General features: G+C 34.7%; 1 protein-coding gene across 20 annotated transcripts in view; it reads right to left on the bottom strand.

Moving 5' to 3' along the window:
* The window catches only part of CLASP2 (cytoplasmic linker associated protein 2), a 183,856-nt gene that overhangs the window by 115,457 nt on the left and 54,468 nt on the right, over window positions 1–13,931 (bottom strand). The window lies entirely within an intron of this gene.

The following is a 13,931-nucleotide window of genomic DNA, read 5'->3' as shown; positions in this document are numbered from 1 at the left end:
AAAATAACTTGTGGATTCTGTCTTCTAACTGAAATCTGGCTGATAACTCTATTATTTATTTTCTTCGTGGTAAAAATCCAACACATGAAATGGTTTTCAAATACCTAAGATGTACATTCCAATGGACAATTCACTTAAAAAATCTCTCTGGTTAAAAAATTAAACAGAAAATATCTCTTCAATTAAGTTTATCATCTACCAAAGGAAATATTAATACTGCAAAACTGGACTTAAAAAAAATCATCCTAAAAAATAAAAAATACTCAGGATTTCCAAAGGTGTATAAAAAGCTCCTTATCTTAAAAACAAACAAAAACCTCAGAAGGTCTTTGTATATGCGTTTTAACAGCAATAAGAAATGGACCACAGAACAGCATAAAGTTTAAGGCAATATAAAACTGCAAATTAAAAGCAATGACAATTTCATAAACTAAAAGAGGAATGGATGTGTGCTTGCTATAGGAAATTCAATTAGAAGAGTAAATAAATTATAGTTACTCCCTAGATATTAAAAAATCCAATAAAATAATAAAACTCCCAACCCCATAATCAGTACTAGTAACTAACTGATTACCTGAAAATAATCAGCTAAAGCAAAGAAACAAAAAGATAGCTAACCATATTATCTTAACATCTTATAAGATACTACATTCATTTACAATCTCTTAATATGACAGGGTTTATTGCTTTCGACAGTGGGTCCTCTGATAGGAGTGCATATGCCTAGATTTTTACAATTTCTTCCCAATCTTTCACAGTTGTCTTTGTCTAAGCCACTGAACAGAAATTTCCTTAGGGACTGGTCCTTACCAAGCAGTTCCTAAACATTCAACACAGTTTTCATAAAAACAAAGTTCTTTCCACATTCATTAATATATTTTGTTCCTTTATATTACCACTTCTTGCAAATTACTTTGTTACAATAATAAGAGCAACCATTAGGTAAGTTTGAGAACAAACAACTGACACCTAGAAAGTATACATCTCAAGTCGTAGAGGAGATCTGTGCAGATGTACCAGAGCAGAGCCAGTTAACAACCTTAGTGTACTAAAGTGTGGAAGACAGAAAGTTTTACAGAGGAATGGAGAAGTGAAGGGGAGATCAGTATGAAGGATTACTACAGTGTATATGCAGTTTACTAAGGTATCATACATACAACAGAATGCTAACGTCGATACATTAACCCGCCAGCCATAACACAATGTCAAAATCCTTCAAGGGGATGCAGAGCATCTGAACAGATCCCAGATAAGGCCAGAAAAATGTGCCAATGACTAAGGACATACATAGGAAAGTCTAACTTTGAAAGTCACAATTTACTCTAATCATAATTTCTTTATTATGCAGTAATTTCTTATGACTAGGGCCAAATAAGCTAGTAGGGAGTGGTGGGGGAGTAGAATATAATGGCTTTTAAAAGTCCCACAGAAGATGCAGAGACAAATAAATGCAGCCTTGTGACTATCTCAGATGTGACAGTTAGGTCTCTAAACCTGGACATGGGCATTACCAAATTTGGTAAGAACTTGCATGGTCTGAATAGTTAACCCTAATCTACCTCACTCTTACCTTGGAGAATCACTTTGTTTAAGCAGAGGGGCTGCTAATGGGAGTGTTTGGGATATACGAATAGTGTAAAGACAGAGGACATTTTGAGCTCCCCATTCTAACCTTGCTTATACCTTGCATGTATTACAAGTAAACCTTTTTACAATCCATGTTTGCCTAATGTTTCCCCTCACCTTGGTTTTGACTGTCTGGCCTACAAAGTAGGAAAAGGATGCCTGCATAGGGAATAAACTGTTGAATGAACTGTTTTATCTTGCAATCATCACTCCATTTTCTGATACAGCTTTAAAAAGTTCACCCAAAAATACTATAAAATCCCTTTAGTGCCAGCAAGGAGAATGAATTACATAAGAAGACAGTCAAAAAGAGTAATGGGCCACGAATAAACTGTTGAATGAACTGTTTTATCTTGCAATCATCACTCCATTTCCTGATACAGCTTTAAAAAGTTCACCCAAAAATACTATAAAATCCCTTTAGCACCAGCAAGGAGAATGAATTACATAGGAAGACAGTCAAAAAGAGTAATGGGCTTTAATGTCAAATATTACTGCAAGAAAAGGAGAATGAGTGTGCACACCAAGAGGAGATGTGTTTAGATAAATTACGTTTGAGAGCAGGAGCACAAGTAGAGGTTGGGCTGAAGGGACAAGCGAAGCTGGCTTCCAATTCTACTAAAGCTCTTTCAAATATAACTGTGTTAACAATCATACCAGAAAATATTAATGGGCTGAAACAGAACAGAAGAGCTTTGCCCAGCTGTCTAACCACTCTAAAACAGAGGTCAGTAATTTTTTTCTGTAAAAGACAAGAGAGCAAATATTTTAGACTTTATGGGCCATATGGTTCCTGTTGCCATTTCTCAACTCTGCCATTGTAGCCTGAAAGCAGCCACAGACAATATACAATGAACAAGGTTGTATTCCAATAAAGCTCTAGTTGTGGACACTGAAATTTGAATTTCATATGGTTTTCACACGTCATGCAATATTATCCTTCTTTTGACTATTTTTAATCATTTAAAGATGTAAAAAATATTCCTAGCTCATGGGTGAAACAAAAACAGACAGTTGGCTGGATTTGGCCTGTGCACTATAGTTTGCTGATCCCTGCTCTAGAATCCACTCTAAGCTGGTAATCACTTGGTTGGGAAGCAGAGGGAGGGGAAGGGGGATTAGAGGGTACTGTCACTCAGGAGATACCATGGTTTCTAGTGTGCCAGACTGCCTAGACGAGGCATTCTCAGAAATCCTCAAATACTACTTTAAAAGGTTCAAGTATAAAGAGAAAACTCCATTCTACTTAGTCCTTAACTACTAATAAGGTGAAGTGCTGGATACAATGGTGAATGAAACAAAGGGTAAAGTACAGATACAGGAGCAAGGAGAGCAAAGTTTTAGAGATGGAAAGAGGCAGATTCTTCTCATGCTACAGTGAAGCGACTAGCACTGAAGAGAAAGATAAATGCTGGAAAAACACATGGAGGGAAATATGGCAGGAACCTTGATGAAATTCATACAAAATTTATAATTTTTAAAGAGAGTTACACTAATGAAAGCACTATCAGTGCTTTTGAAGAGTGCTATGAAAAGACAGAAAAGCTTTCTGGATCCCCAACTTTCTAAGGGAAGTAGGTTGAAAACGACAATCAGCTGAAAACACAGGACATTTTGATACAAAAGAAGAAAAGATTTCGGGGGCAGAGCCCAGAGTCCAGGGCGAAACCAACAACAGAAGAAAACACTGATTTAGAGAAGCACACCCAAAGAGAGAATGAAACCTTCATGATGGAACATTCATGACCCCTGTAATAAGGGAACTGACAGCAGGTTCCTGTTGGATTTCAAAATTGCTATAAATCAGTGACTACTATGAAGTTCCCGTTCCTTCCCCCAACCTTTTTAAAGAAACTTATTTATTTAATTTATTTTTAAAAAATTTTTGGCTGCATTGGGTCCTTGTTGCCGTGCGCAGGCTTTCTCCAGTTGCGGCGAGCTGGGGCTACTCTTCGTTGCGGTGCACAGGCTTCTCATGGCGGTGGCTTCTCTTGTTGCAGAGCACAGGTTCTAGGCACACGGGCTTCAGTAGTTGTGGTTCACGGGCTTCAGAGCACAGGCTCAGTAGCTGTGGTGCACGGGCTTATTTGCTCCACGGCATGTGGGATCTTCCCGGACCAGGGCTCAAACCCGCGTACCCTGCACCGGGCAGGTGGATTCTTAACGACTGCGCCACCAGGGAAGCCCTCCTTCCTTTTTTTTTTTTTTTTTTGCGGTACGCGGGCCTCTCCCGTTGCGGAGCACAGGCTCCGGACGCGCAGGTTCAGCGGCCATGGCTCACGGGTCTAGCTGCTCTGCAGCATGTGGGATCTTCCCGGACTGGGGCACGAACCCGTGTCCCCTGCATTGGCAGGCGGACTCTCAACCACTGCGCCACCAGGGAAGCCCCTCCCCTTTTTTTAATGGGAGTGTCTATCATGGTTTTTCTGTCCTGTATGTTGAGTATGTGGGGTGCAAGTAGATGTCTTTTTAGTTCAGAGGCCTCTGCATGGAGAGGAGCCACACCAGAGGATAGAAACCTCATGTATCTGGACCTGATGCAGATCAAAGGATCACAGACTTTGAGCCTGATGGTATAATTAGGATGAGACTTTGGGGAAATGTCCATGAATGCATTTTGTGTGTAGGAGGCATGTAAATTATCGTGGTCAGAGGGCAAGCTGCAGTAGGCTGGCTGCAAGGGTAGCAGCAACAATTGCTCTCATTCTTGACAATTGCTCCTTTTACAATGTGACTTTGCAGATTTCCCTATTGAAAAGTGGAGTTCCCAGTAAAGAGGTGGAGAAGAGTAACTGAGAATTCTGGTTGAGACAAGACCTAGGAGAGGCTGAAGGGGTCCCTGATTGGTTATTCCCCAGTGTCCAGCAGAAAAAAAACTTCTCAGAGGAAAGCTTCTAGAATCCCCAATTTGGACCTAAAGGACTTCCACTAATTAAGTTCAAGCAACGAGCTCACAATCAAAGTTTAAATACATTTGATCCTTGAACAAAACAGGTTTGAACTATGCGGGTCCACTTAAACAGTTTTGTTTTTTTTTAAAACACTGAGCTGTACACTTTGTCTAGCTATCTAGCTATCTATCTGTCCATCTATCTAACTATTTTTGGCCGCAGGGCCTGCAGGACCTTAGTTCCCTGACATTCCAATAAACCTTTATTTCTAAAACCAGATAGCAAGGACACATTTGGCCTGCTGGCTATAATTTGCCAAATCCTGGTGTAGATAGAAAACCCAAAATAATATATAGTAAAATCATTAAAAATTAAACTTTAGCTAGGTGACTAGATATAAAATCAAAATATAATAATTGATTTCATTTCTATGCATCAGCAACAAAGTTAGAAATTTTAAATTAAGAAAATACTATGTCCAGGAACCTTGAGGGCATCATGCTGAGTGAAATAAATCAGACAGAGAAAGACAAATACAGTATGATCTCGCTTATATGTGAAATCTAAAAAACAAACAAACAAAAAAACAAGCACACAGATACAGAGAACAGATTGGTGGTTGCCAGAGGCAAGGGGTGGATGAAATAGGTGAAGGGAGTCAAAAGGTACAGACTTCCAGTTATAAAATAAATAAGCTATGGGATGTAAAGTACAGCATGGTGACTAGAGTTGACACTGTACTGCATATTTGAAAGCTGCTAAGGGAGTTAATCTCAAAAGTTCTCATCACAAGGGAAAAAAAGCTCTGTAACTGTGTATGGTGACGGATGTTAACTAGACTTATTGTGGTGATCATTTTGCAATATATAAAAATATTGAATCATTATATTGTACAACTGAAATTGATATAACGTTGCATGTCAACGATACCTCAATTTAAAAAAAAAAGAAAATGCGTTGACTCTATAGATGAATTTGGGGAGAACTCACATCTTTGTAACACTGTTTTCCTATCCAGGAATGCAGTATGTCCATTTATTTATGACTTTTAAAATTTCTTTCAATGAAGTTTTACAATTAAAAAAATTACTATGCTTTTTGGGACTTCCCTGGTGGCACAGTGGTTAAGAATCCACCTGTCAATGCAGAGGACATGTGTTTGAGCCCTGGTCCGGGAAGATCCCACATGCTGCGGAGCAACTAAGCCCCTGCGCCACAACTACTGAGCCTGCACTCCAGAGCCCATGCTCTGCACCAACAGAAGCCACCGCAATGAGAAGCCCACGCACTGCAACGAAGAGTAGCCCCCTCTCGCCGCAACTAGAGAAAGCCCGCACACAGCAGTGAAGACCCAACGCAGCCAAAAAAAAAACTACGTTTTTTAACATAAAATAAAAATATTCTGAGGTATCTAGAAATAAAACAAACCAAACAAACAAAAACAAAACAAAAAAAGTGAAAAACCTTGAGGTGGAAAAAAGAATAAATTTTAATGAGACATTAAAGAACACTAAAATAAATGGGTAGATATTCTGTGTTCATGGACAGGAAGACTCAGTATCATAAAGATGTCCAGCCTTCCCAAAGTACTGCCATAATCAAGCCTCCAACAGGATTTCTTGTGGAAGTTGTCAAGCTGATTCTAAAGTTTGGAAGGGCAATGGGCCAAGAACTGTTGAGATAATCCTTATAAGAAAAGGGAGGAAGTACTTGCCCTAACAGAAATGAAGACTTACAAACCTAAGATAATGATGACAGGTTTTAGTGCAGGGATAGGCCAACTAATCAAATGAACAAAACACAAACTTCGAAACAGACCCATAAATGTACAAAAATTTGATACACGACAAAGAAGTGATTCAGATCAACAAGGAAAGTAATTCAATAATAATGCCTAAAATTCAACAAAATGCTGAGATAATGGATTATCTAGTTTAAAAAAAAAAGGTTATTTCCTTACCCAATTTTAAAACTTACAGTAGACATTCTGATTCCCATGGGAAAATGGTAGTCATCCAAATTCCAATCAAATGTTTTACTAAATACTCCAAAAACCCGAGATCAAAAAGAAAAACTGTCCACAGCACATACTTGTAATACAAGTTCTCACTTCAAACTTCAATTTACAGGTAAATGGGGAAATATAAACAACCAAAACCAGCAATGTCAATTACAGAGTCCTCACTGGAGAGAAAAATCTGAGGAATTTGTATGGAAGAGGAGGATCTTGGCAGTGGAGTACGAAGACATCAAATATGGTTCCCCTCGGAACAAGAGGTAAGTAGCACTTAGAAGGTGGAGGTATTCCTTCAAAGCTTGGCGGATAAAGGAAAGGAAGAAAAAGATAACAGTTCTACTGAAATGAGATGGTATCACAGAATCAGAAGCACTGAATAGAAAGCCTTCCATGTATCATTTAGAAAAGAAGTTGCATTTCACTATACCAACAGAAGAGGGCATTCCTGAACTAACAAACAGTAAATTTTTCTTTCTGGCCCCACAGAATCACTTATTAAAAAATATTTTTAGGACATTTGAGGAAATTTGAATACAGAATGGAAGTGCTTAAAAGGAGGTATATAGTTAGAATAAACTTACAGAAAATAAAAGGGCTTAAAGGAACAAGTTAAATATCACCACAAAGAAATCAGACAAATCCACAGCATGGGACAATCTAAAAGACAACTAGCATAGACTCTTTTAAAAAAAAGTCAATGTCATGGTATAAAAATTGGTGAAGGGATTTTTTTATACATAATATTATGGAATTTTCTGGCATATGATAATTGTATTATGGTTATAATGAAGCACACCTTTAAGTCTTAGGAGGTGTATATTAAATATTTATGGCTGAAATGTCATGATGTCTACAATTTACTTTCCAACTGTTGAGTTTTGGAAAAAAAAAGAATACGTGTGGGAATATATCTATATGGAGATGGTTAAAACAAATATGACAAAATGCTAGTTATTAAATCTAGGTGATGAGTGTTTACTGCATGCCAACTTTTCTATATGCTTAAAAATTTTCATAATAAAAAGTTTGGGAAACCACTCACTAAAAAGTTAGAATAAGTACAGATAAACATCAGGAACATCAGTAACCAAAATATATCCAGTTAGTAGTATCTCAATTCAATGGAGTAAAGAATGCTTTATCCAATTGCATCGACATTAACTTGCCCATACATAAGGAAGAAAACAAATTAAAATGAATATACTGTCACTTTATACAAAAAAAAATTCCAGATATACTTAACAAACTAAATGTAAAATAATTTATGTTTTAGAATAAATTAGACTATTTGTATAAACTTTGGGGACTAGACAATAGTCCTTCTTATTCAAGACAGGAAATTGGGAAGTTAAAAAAAAAAAAAAAAGATAGATATTTTACCTACCAAAACAAAAATTTTTTAATTTTGACATAAAAATGCCATAGACAAAGGAGGAACTGAAGAAATATTTGTAACTTTTAATAAAAGCATAAAAGGCCTAATATTTTAAAAACTGTAACAAACTGAGAAGACAAAACAGCCCAATTAAAAAATGGGCAAATAATAACAAATTACAACTCACACAAGAGGATATGCTAATCCCTATTAATGAATTTAAATATTCTGAATCTCACTGGAATATAAACTCTGGGAGGACAGGGTGTTTGTTCTTGTTCACTGATATTTCCCAGAGATTACGAGAATAGCAGCATACTAAAAGCTTCCAGTAAACATCTGCTAGCTGCTGGCTGGCTGGATAGACGGATGAGGATTAAGAAAAAGAAGTACCATTTTTCACCCATCACAATGAACCTGTTATATTCAAGGCCGGAGAAGGTAAAATAATGTCTTTATTAAAATTAAAAGCACATGATTCACTCTGTTATAAAGCAGAAACTAACACACCATTGTAAAGCAATTATACTCCAATAAAGATGTTAAAAAAAAAAATTAAAAGCGCACACAACCTTGACCAAGCAACCTCATTTAGAGGAGTCTATTCTACAGATCAGAAGCACCAGAATGACCAAATACATAAGTACATGGAGACCTGCATTCTTTGTAATGGCATAAAGTTGCGAACAACCTGAATGACACTGACAGAGAAATAGTTTATTAAATCATGGTACATCAATAATGTGGAACACTGTATAGCTATTAAAAGAATGTGATAGCTCTCATTCTTGATGCTGAAGGACAGAAGGATGTTTTGTGAAAAAAAAGCAAGTTGCAAAGTGTTTACTAGTATGTTTAATGGGGGCAAAAATAAAATCTAATCTAAATACCTACACAAATAAAAATGGAGTAAGATGTGGAAGGATATCATACATAACACTGGGCAATGAGATTAGAAAAGCAAGATGGTATGAAAGTTTTTTTTTCTAAACATTTCTCTAATGTTAGACTTGTTAAGAGTGGGTATACATTTTATATTTAAAAAATCAAATTATGCCATTCAATTTATTAGTAAGAAACACATAAATTGGTTCTAAAAAAGAAAAATGCCAAGTTAATGGAAAAAATTAAATTTACAGCATGCCCGTCACAGAAATAATGCTTCTTACCAATTCAGTAATATAATGTAATAAATATAAGTTGGAATTGTAAGTTATTACAAACTTCTACTTTATATGGATCAAGTATAACAAATCTAACTAATGGAAAATCCCTCACATGTGTGATCTATATTAATATTTCACTCTTTTCTGAGGCAAACCTTGAAATCAATTTGCCTACCTATATGACACTATAATTTTCTAACACTTAAATCTCAGTCAAAAAGTATAGGCAAATGAAGTATGGAAAGGCCAAAACACTAAAAACCACTAACACTGGTTGGTGGGATAATGAGCATGGACAGATATTGTAATTTCTTTTCCAATTTCTTTTCTGCTTTCTTTCTTGAGCATTCCTATGGTCTCTTCAGTGCCTAACATGAAGCCTTGCACACAGTAAGCTCTACATACACATGTAGATAAAGACAATAACTCATCTGTGAAGAGACTGGGTCTTCAATATATCTACTAATTTTAATCAAAATAATTTGGCTGTTTATATTAATTTCCTCCCTTCTCAAACATTCTGAATGCTTCAGAAAATAAACCTTGCACAATGAAATTTCTTTGACTTTAAGTCTTGCACAAGAGGTAAAACAAAACTGAGGACAAAGAAAATAACTACAGCAAAACACACATATTCTTAGACACAGTAGGCCATTGGGCAGTTTATTGATTTATATTTATAATAACTTATTGGTTAATTATTCAAATCTTATTTACCTTAAAACCACAGTTAAGAGAGACAGCACCAGGGCATCTTATGATGAATGACATGGGATTCACAGAAATTTAAGACAGAATGGTGACTGGCCAATCCTTAAATTCCAAATGTCATTAATAGTGTTTTGCTATATGGGATAAAAATACGAAATATGTATTATATGCGGTATTAGTGAGGAGATGACCCAGAGATAATCCAAAAAGCCCTTGACGGTGGGCCAAACACTGGGCCCTTGTTTCATCTCTGCTAATAACTAACTGATCTTGGATACATCATTTAGCTTTCTGAGGCTTAGTCTCTTCATCTGAACTGTGGTCAGATCATCTTTTAAGATCCCTTCAAGGCTAAAATCTTTTGGGTTTAGTATCATTCCCTGTCATTAAGGGGAAGAAAGGAGGAAGAAAATGAGCAAAACAAAATACACAAACAGAAAAGTTATTTGGTTTTACATAAGTTCAAAAACAAGAAATTTAGGTTTACGAATTAAAAACTTAGATTTCAAGATTAAACAACAAATTCTGTGAGATTTGTTTTATTAAATACATACTGATTTTCATGATCTTTATTTGTTTAAAAGGAAAAACATCTTTGTTGTTTGCATCACAGGAAAAAATGGGAATGATTAGCATAATTTGTGGAAAACAGATATTTAGACATTCTTAATAAAACCTCAGGTAAGACATAAAGTAAAACTAATATAAAATACCCTAAAGACAAGTAAGTACTACTGAATTTGAAAAGACAGTAATTAACCAATTGTAAGAATTCAAAGTTAAAGCCATTTCAAAGTAGCCTTTGATATTAGATGGAAACAATTGAGAGAAAATACTCTGTCTGCTTGAATGAATGGGCAAGTGAGAGAGAACAACAGAACTTTGACAATTGATGATTTGGTTAATGATGTGTTTCAATGATTACATACAAGCCTCAGTGACAAATCACTAACGTCAGAATCTGGTACTAATGATAAACAGAAACAATTATATCATCATCTAATTCAATTTTTATTTTTAGAAAAGAATAGCAGCCAAAATAATTGGTACAGGAATAAGGACATTATAACTCAGTAAGCTTTAAAAAGGCAATTTCAAAAAGAAAACTCTAAAAAGTATTTCCATTTATAATGAAAAAATTACCAGTTTGCTTACTTCCAAATATTCTATTTTGCTGGGAATCATACTAGTTGAGGTTTAAAATGACTGATTTGTGGACCCTGAAAGTAGTGATCATTCCTGTAGATTATAACCTCAGAGCTTTAGGATCTAGAAGAGTTCTTATTTACCCAGTGAGATTAGTGTTGGTGGCAGTATAGCAACGTGATTTTTGTGCCTCATCTACTTATTAGATGCATGACCTGTTCAAGTTGCTTAAATTCTCTGAACTTTAGTTTGCTCATCAGTAAAACTGAGATAAAGTATCTAACTCAAAGAGTTCTGAGGTTTAAATGAGAGAACATAAGTAAAAACATCCCCCAATTTTAAAAAACTATTACCTAAAATACTATAGAGATGTAAGTATTACAAATAATCTGGTATAATCAGCAATTGTATTAAAGCCATAAAGCCAAAAGGAGGGAAAATATGTTTATCTAAATTCCTATTATGAAGCCACAAATGTTATTCAGAAAATGGACTATTTAAGGGAATTCAATTTATCCTTATTCTAATTAGCAAAGCACAAAGGTAACACTTTTGACATCCACATAATATGGATTTTTATAGCCATGATATATTTGGAAAAGGTTATGGGAGCAACCCATAACCTTTTCTTTTTTAATTCTCCTTGGTTTAAAAGCCCCACAATTACAATATGAGTAGAAAAGGTTGGCACACCGAGGCAAAGAACAAAACAAAACTAACACACAGTAAAGATTAAACACAGGTCCTACTGGCTTTAACTGGCTAGGATACTTTGCTAAAAATAGCATACATCTCTTTAATCTTGACATATATCTCTGGGAGAAGTGAAGTAAATTAAACTCCAAAACTTCAGAGCAGATTCAATCAGGATTCCAAAGAAGCTCACTTTATTATTTTGGTAATCCTTCTGAAAAGAAATCTGTTAAACTCAGTGGACTGTGACTGGCTTATACCACTATTGTATACCTCCGTCTACCATACTCCTTTAATTCGGAACTAATCATACCTGTTTATTATATACCAAGGAGTAGCAAATAAAATGCCTGGACTAAATCACCATTATTCCATGTAAAGTTATGAGAAAGAAACTGTACAGTCTAGAAAACACAATAGTTATATAAAGAGAGACAGGACAACCTTCAAGAATTTGAAAGTATTATGTTAACAGATAATTCATCTTCCCTGCCTAAGCTACAAGGAGGCAGATTTTAATGCAATATAAAAAAATAATTAAATTTATCCAGAATTGAAATGGCTTATAACTTTTCTGGAGGATACTACGCCAAACTGAAAGAACACAAGAAATCTCTGTAACTTTTGATTAAGTAAACTTTAAAAATTTATTCCAAGGAAATGATTGGAGATATGCTAATAAAATATATACTTAAAAGAATGATGGCACCGTTTATAACTGCAGAAAACATGAAAGCAGCCTAGATATGAATACTAACCATGAATAGTTTTAAATTAATAATTTTAGACCAATGAGGAAATGATCAGGGTAAAATATTAATGAGACAAAAGGTATACAAAACTACAAAAGGAAGGGTGCCAATTCTGTCCTCCTCCTGAGAAAATATTTCTATGTGTAAAAATAGTTAGAAAAGTTATTATAAAAATAACTGGAACAAAGTACATCATAATTTATCAGTTGATTATGTCTATACGTAGTGGTACTGCAGATGGTTTTTGTCCCAAATTTTAATCCATGAGCACATATTTCATCAGATGCTGAATAATCATCTATCAGAATATTTTGAAAGGGATTGCTATACGTGAATAGTAAATTTAACTATATGACTCCCAATGTCCCTTCTAACTCAAAGATTCTACAACTCTAAGAAAACATTCTACAACTGATTTAAAAATCAATAAGCTTCTGCCAAGAACAAAAAGATCTAAAGTTAAATTTTCAGAGAAGGGCTGACAGCCAAGAATAACAATTTCTGAAGCAATATCAGTATCCTCTAATAGCTTTTTTCTTACAAAAATGGGTAATGAATGAACCTAAATGAGCTATGGCAAACAAAAGAAATAAACTAAAAATTGCAGAATGAATACGCAACTGCCAAAAGACTGAGGAGGAAGAAGTGGAGGAAGAGGAGAATGAAAAAAGAACGAAGGTCTCTCCCTTATTTTTATCAAAAGGGCCACTGCCAGGATGGATAATATAATCTGTATGAGTGATTAATGACTACAATCATGAAAGCTACCTACATTCTCATATCTGGTAGGACTACAAATCAGAGAAGGGGGGAATGGCATTAAGAAAGTCTACTGTTTCTTTAAAAAGAAATCTGATTTTATCAATTTGATTAACATCAGAATTAAGTGACCTTTGGTAGGTAAACTACAATCTTCAATTTTCATCTAAGAAAAGAAAGTAAAACATGAAAATCAGAGCTAATTATAAACTACTGCCTCAGATTCACAAAAATGTTAAATATTTTCACCATGAATTTCAAATATTAATCCATTTTAAGTCAAATAAGACAATTTCATAAAATAATTATCATAGTATCATAGATTGGAAACCTATATCTCAAAATAAAAAAATATTCCTTGTAGTAAGTGAAGGTATTCATTTGTTACAAAAGTAAGAAAGCAAAGAATGTCATTTACTTTTTACCAGAAATAAGTAAGAATGCATAATAGACATCATGTAATAGGATATAATAACTAACATCTGAATGAGAATACACTCCTATAATTGCAAAACAAAAATAAAATCATTAAAATACTAAAGTATAAATTACCCGAAATATCCAGAGAAATCAATAAGACATTTCTATTAAACAGTATTTTATTTATCTATTTATTTATATGCATGCAAATATGTGTGTGTGTATACCTATACCATACCATCTTTCTTGTTGGTTACATGACATATTAGTTAAAGATATTTAAGATGAAATATTTATAATAGTTTTCCTATATTTAGAATATCATATAACATAGAAAATAACGTTTGGTTGTATAAAAAGATCAAGAGCACACAA

This window comes from Globicephala melas, chromosome 11, assembly GCF_963455315.2.
Source record: "Globicephala melas chromosome 11, mGloMel1.2, whole genome shotgun sequence".
NCBI lineage: Eukaryota > Metazoa > Chordata > Mammalia > Artiodactyla > Delphinidae > Globicephala > Globicephala melas.
The sequence above is the reverse complement of the archived record's forward strand: the minus strand, read 5'-3'. Positions and strand labels throughout refer to the sequence as shown.